At 39.2% G+C, this 17,053-nt stretch overlaps 1 protein-coding gene across 3 annotated transcripts in view; it reads right to left on the bottom strand.

Annotated features, from left to right (window-relative positions):
- Positions 1-1,516, bottom strand: part of GPR174 (G protein-coupled receptor 174) — a 118,793-nt gene extending 117,277 nt beyond the window's left edge. For 2 of the 3 annotated variants that reach the window (XM_064278603.1, XM_064278604.1), the window contains exon 1: positions 1,023-1,413. The gene's annotated coding sequence lies outside the window, so the exon portion shown is untranslated. The other variant, XM_064278602.1, reaches the window with a different exon arrangement.
- Between the last annotated feature and the right edge of the window lie 15,537 nt (positions 1,517-17,053).

The raw sequence follows: 17,053 nt of genomic DNA, 5'->3' as shown, positions 1-17,053 counted from the left end.
TTCTCACTCCCACCCCAAATGAAAATCCATCCTTTTCCTTCTTTTAATTGGGAATGCAGCCCCTAGTAGTTACGTGCCATTGATTACCTGATTGTTTGGTTTAAAGTCAGAAGGCACCTTCCTAAACATCTCTTTGAATATAGGAAAGAAACAACATGCAAACCAGGAAACAATTTCACTTGCATTTTGTCCATATAAGTCAATTATAAGTGTATAAAAATGTAAATTTAATCCAAAATCCTTCGGTCCATTGTTTATTTTTAATGTACTGATTATTTCTTTTGATGGATACAGTTTATCTAAGAAAAACTGAGCATCTGTGTCTGTTGTCTTATTTCCCCTCTCTCTCTCTCATTAGTAACATGTTTTTGTTTTTCTTTCAGACTGCTTTTTTTTTGAGCTGAATCTCTACAGCTACCATTAATTACAATGAATCACTTTTACAGTGAAAATATACAACTTATACTAGCCGATATGAGCATGTATTCATGTTTGTAAAGGTCCTGAAACATTATAGCGCTCTTATTTTTCTAATCATAGCTAATTTTGAAAAGGATAAAATACACAATTTGAACTTCTCTAATCCTTCTGCAGATAAAATATCATCCCCAAAGAGTTATAACAAGAAGAGTAAATAAAAATAATTCTGCCCATCCATGCAAGTAACTCTACTTATGCAGATTTGGTTAAATTACAAATATTCACAGGGCTATTTTATTCAAAATCAACTGAGCTAAATACATTTTGATAGCAGTTATGAAAGAGCTCTCCATTTCAAACTTACATTTCCCCAAGTTCAAAGTTACTTCCCCCCTCCCACCTCAGGCAGCCAACCATATAATTATTTTGCTTGTGCAAATACCAAGGAAATGACATGTGAAGATGGTCCAGGTTTATTATATCTATTACCATCCTTAGATCTGACAGGTTACCCAGAGCCTGGTGTGAAGAGGCCAATTCTAGATATCAAGGGTGAAAGGAAAGATGAGAGCTAATCATGCATTAAAAAAACTGAAGCCTACCGTTTTGGTTTCTTTCTGTTTTCTCCAGAGATCTCCAAAAAATTCATGCGACAGCCACTCCAACAAAGATGCTACTGATCTGTGCATCAATTCTGGCTCCCTGTTCCGAGAACAACTAATCCAACCCTCCTCCGCTGCCAAAAAAAAAGAAAAAAGAAAGAGAAAAGGGAAGGAGGTTGAGTGAGAGAGAGAGAGAGAAGAAAGAGTACAAAGAAAATCAAATAAAAGAAAGCCTAAAGAAAAATGAAGACAGCCAACGGCAAAAAATAAATAAATAAAATTCTCAGCATTATCTAACCACTACCATGTTGGAAAGCGTGGTAGCGAGATGTCAGAGTAAAATTTGCCAGCCACTCTGTGCACACTGAACATTTCCGTTTTCTAGGGGGCAGCTTACGTGTTTCGCTCTCTCTCTGTCTCTCTCTGATTAATGATGCAGGGCAATGCTATGGGTTGTACATAGAGGCTGCAAAGCTTCACACTTAGCAAAAGAAATTCTCCTTTCTATTTATAGGGCCACAGTTCATTGTCTTCCAATCCTGTGGTTGCACTCAGCTTTGAGTTTGTGATAACATACAGCCTATTTGTTTATGGAGCTCTTTGCTGAAGCTAGATGCCCTCTGGCCCCTTCCATAAATAGTGGATTACTGCAATCTTCACTGGAATCCTTTCTCACAGCCCCTCAATTATTGCGTGTGAGCACCAAAATGGACACTTCTCTAAGGATGTCCCTTAAGTAGCTCCCCAAAAGAGAGAGGTCAGGGTGAAAATGATCTCATCCTAGAACATTCTTGGGTTAAAAACCTTTAATTCATGACATTTAAATAAATACCACCCCTAAAGAGAAATTTGGAGCTAGTAAACCCATCTCCCACTACCTATACACCCACTCCCCCTTCCCCTCAGTGTTTCTGTAACCCGGAAGTGCATTTCTCCATCCCCCCCCCCCGCCCCCAGCAGTGGTTACGGAGAATTGGGCAAAAAGAGGTTGATTTCCTGTGGCCCAGGCTCATAGCCAGAGTGTCTTGAAGATTATGTCCCTAGGCATCCCACAGTCCAGTGCCACTCTGTATGAGGCTACTAACATCCTACCACCATCACCACGGGAAGATGAACAGGAAGCAGCTGGGAGTAATACCCAAGCTTTGAGTAGTACCTCTAGATCAGAGCAAGGAAATGGTTTTGTTCCCATTTTACAGTAGAGAAAACAGACTCAGAGATGTTACATAACTTTCTCCAAGTAACAGCTTCCATAGTCAAGAAAAGCTGAGCATCGATTTGGAATTTTCAAATTAAGGAGATTTGAAACCGTAGAATATCATTGCCGACTCTCAGGCTATAGTGATACCTGTTGGTAAAGCATCATATTGCAACCTAATTCTATTAATCATAAATACACAGACAAATGAACTTGTAGATGCAAATTCAGGAAATTCACAGGGCTGAAAGAAAAATCCCTACAGTCTTACCCTAATGGGGTAATGGCATAAGGGAGATTCCATATTTGAGGAGCTCCCACATAGTCTTAAATGGACTGTAAAATACCCCTCAGTTCCACAATTTTAAGTGGTCACAGGGTGAGCCAACTGCTGGACTCCTTCCTTCCTTGCCAAAGTTTTTAGCTTTATGTGATGGCTGTATCTTTTGTTTTTCTTTGATAAAGAAGATCTGATTTCATCATGGAAAGTGATGGGAAAACAGAAGCCACTTTACAGAAATTCACTGAATCCTCGAAGAAAGTAGAGGGGAATGGGTAGAGAGTTGTTTCTACCTTCAACAATGACCCAGCAGCCAATTCAAACAGCTGGTTTCCTAAAGCCCATGCTCATTTGTAAAACCAATATACCAAAACCAAACCAAACCCACTGCCATGGAGTCAATTCCAACTCATATGACCCTATAGAACAGAGTAGAACTGTCCCATAGGGTTTCCAAAGAGTGCCTGGTGGATTTGAACTGCCAACCTTTTTGGTTAGCAGCCATAGCTCTTAACCACTGTGCCACTAGGGTTTCCAAAATAGGTATAGTGAAGTTTAATTTGTTAACTGAATTTTCATTCTTTATCCAGAGACAATAAGGAGCCCTGAAGGCACAAGTGTTAAGTACTGGGCTGTTAACCAAAAGGTCAGTGGTTCAAACCCACCAGTAGTTCCACAGGAGAAAGATGTGGCAGTCTGCCTCCATAAAGATTTACAGCCTTGGAAACCCTGTGGGGCAGTTCTGCTTTGTCGATAAGGTTGCTATGAATCGGAATCAACTCAGTGGCAATGGGTTTGGTTTGGTTTCTTGGTTTGGCAGCACGATGGTTGAGCACCTGGCTGCTAAGCAAAAGGTCAGTGGTTTGAATCCACCAGTGGCTCTGTGGGAGGAAAGACCTGGTGATCTGCTCTCGTAAAGATTACAGCCTAGGAAACCCTATTTTTTTTTTAATGAGTTGAAATCGACTATACAGCACACAGCAACAACGTCTAGAAAATAAAGATAAATGGTCCATAACACAATGTCCAAAAATAAGAAATAAAGGTGTCATCATGTGTTGGGGCAAATTTGGGGCCTGAAGCTTCAAGAGGGCATAATTTTTTATTTGAAAATGTCCATAGAGCATTATACTACAAGTCACAGTGTAAATGCAAATGAACACTGGATTTCCCAACCAAAAATAGTACTCTAGTTAAGGGAATAAAAATGTGCTATTTGGATAAACATGCCCAGGCAAGAATCCAAGCCAGGAGTGGTTTCATTGTTATTGATTTCAATGTCCCTATAATTAGCTGTAAGCTGTTAGTAAGGGTATCTATTGTACTAGACCTTTGGGCATAAGGCATTCAGCTGAAGCTCACAAAGGTAACTTTATACAGCCTGTATTTATGTATGGCCCTGTGGACAAGGCCGTACAGAGAAAGCAACAATTTTATCCATAGACAGACAATTGTTATGCTCCTTAAAAGCCCACTCACATCCCTGCCATCAAGCCTGAAAAGTCACTATTTCAGGTTTGTTTCTTTGAATTCTTTCCCCTCTGTGTCATTTTTGCAGAAGCAAACGCTGTTGGGAAGGGAAATATGTATAGCCTCATATTCCTTGCCTAATGTAAGTTTATCAGTTAAATCTACTCTCAGTAGAGATTCTGGCAATGTCAAGACAATTGAAAGAAATGCTGAAGAGGAATGGGAAGGGTATGGGGAAGTACCCATTAAACAATTTTGCCTTGAGCCAAACCTGCTGATCACATTAGAGACTCATGGAGTGTTAGATACAGTGGGATTCTTAGATATCCTCCTAGATTGACAGTGTCTGCAACAATGGTCTCAAACATAGCAACGATTGTGAGGATCTTACAGGACCAGGCAACATTTTGTTCTGTTATATATAAGGTCTCCTAAGTCAGAGTCAACTTGACCATACCTAACAACAAGATATCTTCCTGGGCATGGATTTTTACTGATGGGCCAGCATGAACTTCAGAAGGTCCTTGAATCCCTGAAAGCATTTCATAAAAAATTCCTACGTGCACTCATATGTGCATTTTTTCTAGGGAGAAGGGCCATAGCATTAATCAGATTCTTGAAGGGATCTGGGGCCAAATAACCAATGGACTAATGAGAATTGCCACTTCAAACTGCCTGCTATGAGGAAGTGCAACCTGGCAGGAAGTGCCCAGCAGTGAGGGTTTTCAGATAGTAATCCCCAAATGGTTACAAACCACTGATCTGACAAACTTCCTCATTTACAGGTGAGGAAATTGAAATCAGAGAGTTATAAATCTTCTCCAATATGACATAGTTAATCAGAGTGAGCTCAATAAAAATTATTGAGTCTAATAAGAAATGGCTTCTATTATCCTCTTATATTTTCCTTGATATTTTCTTCCTGAGGTCACTGTGGATGTTAAAGAGGGTACTGAGAGTGTATTAGCTACAGGCTTATCATAGTATTTTCGTGTCTGAGTGATGGCAGGAGAAGACATGTGGTATAAAGGGAAAGCAAATGTTGACTACTAGGGTTGTATTTGTGATGTTTGATGTAGTGTTAAAGCAGAAATTCTTTAGCGTAGAGAACCCCTGACACTGTACAAAAAAAATATTTGAGTGTGTATTTGTGTGTGTGCGTGTGCTCGTGTGTTTTCCTGTGTGCATACTGTACTAGGAAATGATCCCATAGATAGCATAAGCTTCTTAAAGGAGTCAGTGACCCAAAGGACGTTAGAAACCACTAACCTCATTTTTCAGTTAAGGAAACAAAGGTCCCAAAAGGAGAAGAGACTTGCTTATGTTCTCATAGAACCCAATCTCTTAACTTTAGTTCAGTGTTATTTACACTGCTCCAAGCAGGCTCTTTCTCAACTACCTTATCTCTCTAAATGAAATGCGTTTGACCCTTCCCTTATTTAATATGTCTGTGGTAAAAACCTAGTCAGATGTATTTAAGATGGGGAATGCTATAGACTAAATACAGAAAAGGCTTTTTAAATGAGTGCAAGGAAATTTTCTGAGCCTTAAATCATTAAACTAAAGCATTTTCAAATGCCTCTAGCCACTGTGTTTAGGGTAAGAGTTTGACCCTATATAGGTTAGGTTTATAAACAAAAAAAAATACATTCTACTTAATTTAGATGGAAAGAAATTTATTAAGGATTATTAGGTAACTCACCAAATCTCTAGGAGAGACAAAGAAACAGGGTTAGACATCACACAACTAGGGACTCTTCAGCCAAGAGTAATGCCCAATCACACCATGAAATTATTCTAGCAGAAACACTATTATGGGCACCACCCACCACTCAGTACCTATGACATTAGGGATTGGATATGACACTCTGCCTAGCTTCTCTACAAGAACCAGATGCCTCTGTCAAAATGCTTCCCAGAAGATCCAACCTCCCTCTACAGCCACATATTCATATTGCTTTTTTCTACTTCCGAATCTCACAAAGGCTTATTTACTTGGATAAACTTGAGTCACATGCCTGTACTCCAGATGCAAAAATTATTAATGGATTGTATAAAACATAAATGCAAACATTAAAAATATATAAATATTAATACATAAAATAAATGTAGATTTTAACTTTCTAGACTTAGTAGTACAAGAAATCAACCTGAAAAGGGGTTGAAATGGAAGGGAAGATTGGTAACTCTTAAAATCCAATATAGGAAAGACTAGGGTTGGGGGAAGTGTAAGAAAATCACTCAAGGAACAATTTAAAGTCAAAACTGACTTGTTGAGACCCTTGGAGGCTCCTAAGCCATCTAATTCCATAATGAATTAGCCTGATACAAAACTCTTTGAACTGTCAGTTTAAACCAAATAGGATTAAGAAGGCAAATACTCAAAAAGTAAAATACACTCAAGTCATGTCTGCAATCTTCAAAAAATGAAATGCCTGTTGTTCTAGGGATTGTCTACGCCTTTGCATGTCCCCATAGAGAACTGACTATATCAGGAGTTTGGGGGAGATAAGAGATGGGACCTTGCCAGCTCAGAAATGCCTGGTCCTGGCTCAAGGGCACAGTGAGGTGAAACAGGATTAATGATAGAGGAAATGGAATGGGAATAGATAATTGGGTTACAGGTATAGAGAGAATACAAAGAGGCTGATAATTTAGGAGAAAGGAAGACGGGAAGATGGAGTGAAGATGGAAGTGGTGAGCAGATCATTTTGAATCAGAGTGAAGCACAAGAAGCAACATTCTCTGTGAATGTGCTGAACTGTGGAAGGAAACAGGTTGTCTTAGAGGACCTAGGAGGGAAGCTGGTTAGTGGCCACAGTATGTTAGTTTTCCTGTCCTGCATCTTACCTCTGACTTAAAGGGACAGATTTAGGTAGACTATGAGTATGCTTTTATATTCCGAGATCTGTGGAGGTGAAGTCTTTTATAGGTGTAAAAAAAACTCACTGCTGTTGAGTCGATTCTGACTCATAGCGACTCCGTAAGACAGGGTAGTAATGTCCCATAGGGTTTCCAAGTAGTGGCTGGTGGATTCGAACTGTAGACCTTTTGGTTAGCAGCTGCAGCTCTTAACCACTGCACCATCAGGGCTCCTCAAAGATTAAAATCCATTGCCATCGAGTCGATTCTGACTCATAGTGATCCCATAGGACAGAGTAGAACTGCCCCATAGGGTTTCCAAGGAGCAGCTGATAGATTTGAACTGCTAACCTTTCGGTCAGCAGTCGAGCTCTTAACCACTCTGCCACCAGGGCTCCCAGTTTTTTTGTTTTGTTTTATTTTTAAATAGGTGTAGTCTCCATATATCATTTATATGCAGGCGAAAACCAAGAATTATCAAGAGACAATAACTTTTCCTTGGCTCAGAGAACTGGGTAAAATTGGGTTCATCACGCCTTTCTAGTCTCAAGGGTTTACTGAAGTTGTTTTTGGTTTGGAAACAGGAAGTTTATTTAAAACTATCTATCAGAGTAGAATATACACACAAATTTGCCATTTGTATTTCTTCTTAATTAGGCTGTGCAGGTTTCAGATGCCACAGTGCCAGTCTCCATCTTTGAACTCTGGAATATGGAGATGTTTTGAGCCCACCTTCCCAGTTGTTTTGCTGAGGAAGTTACACTCAGCAGCAGATGATTTATTTAACCTTGACATGGTTTCTAACTTATGTTAGAACAAAGGTATTTCAAAGAATTTATCAATTTTTATATGTATTTTTGTTTACTATCACCTTTAACTTTATCATTTCTTCCATTTGCTTTATCTACTAGACATTTAAGAGCAGGTTTCAGAGTCTCTTCTGACATCCATTTTGGTCTTCTCTTTCTTTCCTGTCTTTTTAACGACCTCTTGCTTTCTTCCAGAGCCCTGGTGGCACAATGGTTAAGAACTTGGCAGCTAACCAAAAAGTCAGCAGTTCGAATCCACCAGCCTCTCCTTGAAAACCCTATAAGGCAGTTCTACTCTGCCCTGTAGGGTCACTATGAGTCGTAAAAGACTCAATGACAATGGGTTTGGTTTGGTACATGTTGCTTTCTTCATGTATGATGTCCTTGATATCATTCTAAACTAGTCTGGTCTTCTGTCATTAGTGTTCAACCCATCAAATCTATTCTTGAGATGTTCTATAAATTCTGGTGCGTTATACTCAAGGTCATACTTTGGCTCTCATGGACTTGTCCTAATTTTCTTCAGCTTCAAATTGAACTTGCATATGACCAATTGGTGGTCTGCTCTGCAGTCAGCTCCAGACCTTGTTCTGACTGATGACACTGAGCTTTTCCATCACCTGTTTCCACAGATGTAGTCTATTTGAGAGCTGAACAGAAGATTTCAAAGGGTAGCTCAAGAAGACAAAGTATTGTAATTACATGTGCAAAGACCTCGAGTTGGAAAACCAAAAGGAAAGAACACGCTTGGCATTTCTCAAATTGAAAGAATTGAAGAATAAATTCAAACCTCGAGTTGCAATATGGAAGGATTCTACAGGGAAAATACTGAACAAAGCAGGAAGGATAAAAAGAAGCCTATATTCAAATGTTTCAGGAGGTAGCATGTGATCAGCAACGAATGGTACTGAAAGAAGAGGTCCAAGGGGCACTGAAGGCATTGGTGAAAAACAAGGCTCCAGGAATTCAGAGAATACCAGTTGAGATGTTTCAACAAATGAATGCAGCACTGGAAGTGTTCACTCATCTAAGCCAAGAAATTTGGAAGACAGCTACCTGGGCAACCAACTAGAAGATATCCATATTTACACCTATTCCAAAGACAGGTGATTCAACCAAATGTGCAAATTATCAAACAATATTATTAATATTACAGGCAAGTAAAATTTTGCTGAGGATCATTCAAAAATGGCTGCAGCAGTACAATAACAGGGAACAGCCAGAAATTCAAGCTGGGGAGGCAGGGCCAAGATGGCAGAATAGCAGACGCTACACATCATCCCTCTTACAACAAACACCTGAAAAAATGAGTGAATTAATTATATAGGACAATCCAGGAACCCTAATCACCAAAGACAAAGCTGAAGAATTGGACTGAGCAGCAGGTGAAAGGAGGGACAATTCAAAAGCAGGAGAGAAGTAAAGATCGCAAGATCATCAATGCCCTGCTAGCTCAGTCTGCTCCGTGAGCATGGGCTGAGGCAAACCACAACATCCAAAGACGAGCCCCATCACATCAGGTGCAGCCAAGTAGCAACAAGTGTGCACGCACCTCCAGAACCAAGTAGGAACAACACCAGACCTGCAAAAGTCACATGCAGGCCTCTAACCTACCACACAGAGGCAAAATAATCTTGCCCTCTCCCAGGTTTTCGCAGCAAAGTGCTTCCTTCCCTTCACCCACACCCACCCAGCTCTGCTTCACACCAGTCCAGCATTATTTTACAACTACCACACCCCCTAAGCCAGGAACTCAGGGCTCTTTGTACCCACACCAGTTTCACAGCATTAAAAAATACCAAGTCCCCTAAGCCAGAAACTCAGGGTGGGTTAGGAGGCCCTGCCCCTTAGTGAAGCCATTGGCATAAGGGGTCCAAGGACTTGCAGCACCTTCCACCCCTGCCCATACCTGTATGGGCCGATTCAATGCCTCATGTCATCATTAGCATAAAACACTAGGGCATACACCTGAACCCCATATTCAACTGCAGCAGCCAAGGGGAGATTGCAGATTCGTGACATTTGACACCTCCCTGCCCCTTAAACAGGGGCCTCACCCTCACTCCCCTGGGCCCTGAGGGTTGGTAGTACCAACCACTCCACCTAGCCACCACGACATGGTCTGAGAATAAGTGATGCCTCACAGTCCCTCCAGCCAAAAGCACAGTGCCCCAGGACTAGCTGCAATACCCCCCAAATCAACATTCTAAGGGACAGGAACATGCCCTCCACAAAGGCACCCAGAACCAGTCATAATCCCCCTGCCTTGCTCCACACATAGACCCTACTGCAGCCAGTTACCTATCCCTGCTCTGAAAATATCTATGCAGCCCTGCTGATCTAGGACTGTAGGTGAGAATTTGCACCACACACTGGGTGACTGACAACCTGTACACTTGAGCAACACCCCCACAAGGAGAGTGAACACACTCCTGAGCTCACACACCTAGTAGCTGCTCTGACTCCCTGGAGAAAGGATGTGAGGGCTTCAAAAATACCAATAACCAAAGTAGCACACACGACCAGTCTACTTGAGCAAAACAAAACAAAACAAAAAAGTTAGGACAGAGTAAAAAAATGTACAATAAATAAATACAATAACTTATTGATGCCTTGGAGAAAACAGTCAATACCAACTCACATAAAGAAGCAGGTCAAGATGGCTCCAGCAAGCAACCAAAATAAAGAACCAGGAAACCTACCAGAGTAAGAAAAGGTAATGGAACTACCTGAGAAAAAATTCAAAAGACTAATATACAGAGCTCTCCAAGAGATCAGGAAGGAGATCAGGCAAAGCTCAGACCAAGCCAAGGAACACACAGACAAAGCAATAGAGGAATTCAGGAAAACAATACAAGAACAAAATGACAAAATTAACAGGCCAATAGAAACCACACAGAGACAGCAACTAGAAATCCGAAAGATTAACAGCAATATTTCAGAATTAGACAATAGAAGGTCATAGGAGCAGAATTGAGGCAATGGAAGTCAGAATTCATGAGATTGAAGATAAAGCCCTTGACACCAACTTACATTTGAGGAAATATCAGAAAAAAAGAATTAAAAAAAATGTAGAAAACATAAGAATTACATGGGACCTTATCAAGAGAAAAAACCTAGGAGTGGTCAGGCTATCAGAACAGGGGAAGATAACAGAAAACACAGAGAGATTTGTTGACAATTTGCTGGCAGAAAATTTCCCTGATATCATGAAAGATGAGAAGATATCTATCCAAGAAGTTCAACAAACTCTGTACAAGGCAGACCCCAAAGAAAGCCACCAAGACATATCATAATCAAACTTGCCAAGACCAAAGACAAAGACAGAATCTTGAGAGTGGCTAGGGATAAACAAAAAGCCTTTTACAAAGCAGAACCAATAAGAATAACCTCTGATTACTCAGCAGGCAAGAAGGCAATAGGATGACATATATAAAGCCTTGAAGGAAAAAAAATTACCAGCCCAGAAATATATATCCAAAAAAACTGTCTCTCAAATACAATGGTGAAATTAGGTCATTTCCAGATAAATGGAAATTAAGGGAATTTGTAAAAACTAAACCAAAATTAGAAGAAATATTAAACAGAGTCCTTTGGGTAGAGAACCAACAATTTCAGACAACAATCCAAGACTAGAACACAGGACAGATCAAGCAGTTATCCACCCAGATAGGGAATTCACAAAAACAAATTAAACCAAAAGACTGAAAATATAAACCAGAGACATCAATATGTAAACAATGACAATGCCAAAACAAAAAAGAGGGAATAAACAGGGTAGTCATAGAACTTCCATACGGAGAGGAAGTTAAGTGATATCATGAAATAAAAAATTGGTTTAAATGTAGAAAAATAAAGGTAAATTTCAAGGTAACCACAAAGGAAGCTAACAAACCTACCCACCAAAATTAAGAAGAGAACATAAATACACTGCAAACACAAGATCAACAATAATGAAAGAGGTGAAAAAATGCATAAAAAGAACTCAGCACAGAAAATTAAGTGGAACAAACAAACCATCAACACCACAAAAAAAAAACAAAACCTCGAAATGACAGCAGTAAACTCATACCTATCAATAATTACACTGAATGTAAATGGCCTAAATGCACAATAAAGAGACAGAGAGTGGCAGAATGGATTAAAAAACACGATCTATCTGTATGCTGGCGTAGTGGTTAAGTGCTATGGCTGCCAACCAAAGGGTAAGCTGTTCAAATCCACCAGGAACTCCTCGGAAACTCTATGGGGCAGTTCTACCCTGTCCTATAGGGTCGCTATGAGTCAGAATCAACTCGATAGGACTGGGTTTGGTTTTGGTTTTATCTATATGCTGCCTACAAGAGACACACCTTAGACACAAAGACATAAACAAACTAAAACTGAAAGGACAGAAAAAATATATATGAAGCAAACAACAACCAAAAAAGAGCAGGAGTGGCAATATTAACCTATGACCAAATAGACTTTAAAGCAAAATCCACCCAAAGGATAAGGAAGAACACTATACAATGATTAAAGGTCAATACACCAGGACAACATAGCCATAATAAATATATAAACACCCAATGACAGGGCTCCAAAAAACAAAACAAACTCTAATAGCACTGAAAAGAGACATAGACAGCTCCACAATTGTAGGGGACTTCAACACAATACTTTTGGTGAAGAACAGAACATCTAGAAAAAAACTCAATAAAGATACGGAAGGTATAAATGCCACAATCAATCAACTTGACCTCAAAGACATATACAAAGCACTCCACCCAACAACAGCAAAGTATACATTCTTTTCCAGTGCACATGGAACATTCTCCAGAATAGACTGTATATTAGACCATAAAGTAAGCCTTAACAGAATCCAAAACATCCAAATATTACAAAGTATCTTTTCTGACCATAAAACCATAAAAGTAGAAATCAATGACAGAAAAAGCAGGAAAAAAAATCGAACACCATGGAAACTGAACAACACCTTACTTAAAAACTACTGGGTTGTAGAAGAAATCAAGGATGGAATAAAAAAAAATCATAGAATCAAATGAGAATGAAAACACATCTTTCCAAAACCTTTGGGACACAGCAAAAGCAGTGCTTAGAGGTCAATTTATAGCAATAAATGCACAATCCAAAAAGAAGAAAAGGCCAAAATCAAAACGTTAACCCTACAACTCGAACAAATAGAAAGAGAGCAGCAAAAGAAGCCCTCGGTCATCAGAAGAAAGGGAATAGTAAAGATTAGAGCAGAAATAAACAAAATCGAGAATAGAAAATCATTTGGAAGAGTCAATAAGACCAAAAGCTGGTTCTTCGAAAAGATCAGCAAAATCGACAAACCATTGCACAAACGGACAAAAGAAAAATGGGAGAAGAAACAAATAACCAGAATAACAAACGAGTTGGGTAATATCACAACATACCCAACGGAAATAAAAAGGATCTCTAACAAATTTGAAAACCTAGAGGAAATGGGAAAATTTCTAGAAACACATTACCTACCTAAACTTAAACAAACCAAGGTACAAAAACTAAATAAACCCATAACAAAAGATGAGATTGAAGAGGTTAAAAAAAAAAAAACTCCTAACAAAAAAGAGACTTGCTAGCTCTGCTTCACTGGAGAATTCTATCTAACTGTGAGACAAGAGGTAACACCAATACTACTAAAGAAAGGTATTTCAGAACATAGAAAAGGAAGGAATACTCCTGAACTCCTTCTATGAAGCCAACATAACCCTGACACCAAAGCCAGGCAAAGACATCACAAAAAATGATTGATACAAACCAGTATCCCTCATGACCATAGACACAAAAATTCTCAACAAAATTCTAGTCAATAGAATACTAGAGCATATCAAAAAAATAATTCATCATGACCAAGTGGAACTCATACCACATATGCAGGGGTGGTTCAACAATAGAAAATCAATAAATGTAATTTTTATCACATAAATAAAACAAAAGGTAAGAACCACATGATCTTATCAATCAATGCGGAAAAGGCATTTGACAAAGTCTAACACCTGTTCCTGATAAAAACTCTCAGCAAAATAGGAATAGAAGTGAAGTTACTCGACATAATAAAGGACATTAAACAAAGCCAACAGCCAACATCATTTCAAATGGAGAGAGAGTGAAAGCATTCCCCTTGAGAATGGGAACCAGACAAGCATGCCCTTTATCACACTCTTATTCAACATTGTGCTGGAGGTCCTAGCCAAAGCAATAAGGCAAGAAAAAGAAATGAAGGGCATCCAGATTGGCAAGGAAGAAGCAAAAGTATCTCTATTTGCAGAGGACATGATCTCAAACACAGAGAACCCCAAAGAATCCACAAGAAAACTACTGAAATTAAAAAAAAAGATTTCAACAAAGTAGCAGGATACAAGATAAACATACACAAATCAGTTGGATTCCTCTACGTCAACAAAGAAATTTGAAGAGGAAATCACCAAATCAATACCATTTACAATAGCCCCCAAGAAGATAAAGTACATAGGGATAAGTCTAACCAGAGATGTAAGACCTATACAAAGACAACTATAAAATACTATTGTAAGAAGCCAAAAAAGACCTGCATAAATGGAAAAAAATACCATGTTCATGGATAGGAAGACTCAACATTGTGAAAATGTCAATTCTACCCAAAGCAATCTACAGATAAAATGCAGTCCTGATCCAAATTCCAACAACATTTTTTAATGTGATGGAGAAACAAATCACCAACTTTGTAGGAAAAGGGAAGAGGCCCTGGATAAGTAAAGCATTACTGAAGAAGAAGAAAAGAGTGGGAGGTCTCACACTATCAGACTGGTCCTGGTACAACAGACACATAAACCAAAGGAACAGAATTGAGAACCTAGATGTAAATCCATCCACCTACAAACAGCTGATATTTGACAAAGTACCAAAGTCTGTTAAATGGGAAAAAGACAGTCTCTTTAACACATGGTGCTGGCATAACTGAATAACCAACAGTAAAAACATGAAACAGGACCGATACCTCACACCATACACAAAAACTAACTCAAAATAGATCAAAGACCTAAATATAAAATCTAAAATGATAAAAACCATGGAAGAAAAAATAAGGACAATATTAGGGTCCCTAATACATGTCATAAATAGTGTACAAACCATAACTAACAATGCACAAATACCAGGAGAGAAACTGGGTAACTGGGAACTCTAAAAATCAAACACTTTTGCTCATCAAAGACTTCACCAAAAGAGGAAAAAGAGGACCTACGGACTGGGAAAAATATTTTTGGCTACAACTTATCCGATAAGGGTCTAATCTCTAAAATCTACAAGACACTTCAAACCTCAACAACAAAGACAAATAATCTAATTAAAAAATGAACAAAGGATATGAACAGACACTTCACCAAAGAAGACATTCAGACAGATAGCAGATACAAGAGGAAATGCTCTTGATCTTTAGCCATTAGAGAAATGCAAATCAAAACTACAATGAGATACTATCACGCCTCAACAAGGCTGACACTAATCCAAAAAGTACAAAATAACAAATGAATAAATCTTGGAGAAGTTGTGGGGAGATTGGAACTCTTATGCACTGCTGGTGGGAATGTAAAATGATATAGGGCTTTATTAAAAAAAAAACTAGAAATATAAATACCATATGATCCAGCCATCCCACTTCTAGGAATATACCCAAGACAAATAAAAGCTGTCACATGAATAGACATAAGCAGACCCATGTTCATTGCAGCACTATTCACAATAGCAAAAAGATGGAAACAACCTAAATGCCCATCAACAGATGAATGGATAAACAAATTATGGTACATACAGAGAATAGAACACTACGCAATGATAAAGAGCAATGATGAACCCGTGAAACATCTCACAACATGGAAGAATCTGGAAGGCATTATTCTGAGTGAAATAAGTCAGTCACAAAAGGACAAATATTGTATGGGATCACTATCATAAGAACTTAAGAAAAGATTTAAACAGACAAAAGCATTCTTTGATAGTTACCAAGGAGGGGAGAAAGGAGGAGGGAAAATCACTAACTAGCTAGTAGATAAGATCAAATTCGGTGAAGGAAAGGACAATACACAATACAGGGGAAGTCAGCAAAACTGGACCAAAGCAAAAGCAAAGATGTTTCCAAGACACATCCAAACACTTTGAGAGATAGAGTAGCTGGAACTGGGGCCAGGGGACCTTAGTTTCGGGGAACTTCTAGGTCAATTGGCATACCATCTGATGCTAAAGATCTCTTCAAAGTGTTAAAAAGCAAAGATATCACCTTGAAGACTAAGTTGTGCCTAACCCAAGCCATGGTGTTTTCAATTGCCTCATATGCATGTGAAAGCTGGACAATGAATAAGGAAGACCGAAGAAGAATCGATGTCTTTGAATTATGGTGGTGGTGAGGAATATTGAATATACCATGGACTGCCAAAAGAATGAACACATCTGTCTTTGAAGAAGTGCAGCCAGAATGCTCCTTGGAAGCAAGGATGGTGAGACTTTGTCTCACACACTTTGGGCATGTTATCAGGAGGGATCAGTCCCTGGAAAAGGACATCGTGCTTTGTAAAAAGTAGAGTGTCAGCGAAAAAGAGGAAGACCCTCAACGAGATGGATTGACACAGTGACTGCAACAATGGGCTCAAGTCTAACAGCAATTGTGAGTGAGGATGGCACAGGACTAGGCAGTGTTTCGTTCTGTTGCACATAGAGGAGCTATGTGTCAGAACTGACTCAACGGCACCTAACGACAACAAAAACATCACCTTTTAAACCAAGGCTGTCTCCAGCTAGTCCTTAGTTTCCACTGAACTAACTGCTAACAAGTACAGCATCAACTCAATTCTTCTGTGTAAGACCAGCAACATGCAAAAGATATGGCAGTGCCTAAGATGCTCCCCTTACCTCTATGGAGAGAGCAGCTGAGTTAGTGGTCTCTCATTCCCAAAGGCCATGTTCCTTCTCAAGTAATTAATCAAACGCCCAATAGGGGAGTTCCACTTCATCTGTCCCTTTCTGGAGTCTCCCAATGAATCTCATTACTGTTCCTTTCCCTCTGTCTTCCATATGCCTGGGTGAAGGAAGGTAAGGTAGACACTCTAATCCCTAGGGATTATTATCTCATTAACACAGTCATCCTCTGCCCCGCTGCAGATGTATTATTATTCGGGGCTCTCCTATGCAAGTGATTGGAACTCAACTTAAACTGCATTTAGAAAGAAAAAGTGTTGATTCATGTACCTGAAAATTCCATGGTTTCAAGCATGGCTAGATTCAGGTGTTGAAGCAATAGAGGGATAAATATATCTCTTGCCACATCCTGTGTCTAATTTTCTCTGTCTTGGCTTCATCCTTAGCTGTGCTTTCCAAAGTGCTGATAAGCTGTACTTCCAAAAGCCCTACAAGA

The sequence above is a fragment of the Loxodonta africana genome, chromosome X, assembly GCF_030014295.1.
Source record: "Loxodonta africana isolate mLoxAfr1 chromosome X, mLoxAfr1.hap2, whole genome shotgun sequence".
In the NCBI taxonomy this organism is placed as follows: domain Eukaryota; kingdom Metazoa; phylum Chordata; class Mammalia; order Proboscidea; family Elephantidae; genus Loxodonta; species Loxodonta africana.
The sequence above is the reverse complement of the archived record's forward strand: the minus strand, read 5'-3'. Positions and strand labels throughout refer to the sequence as shown.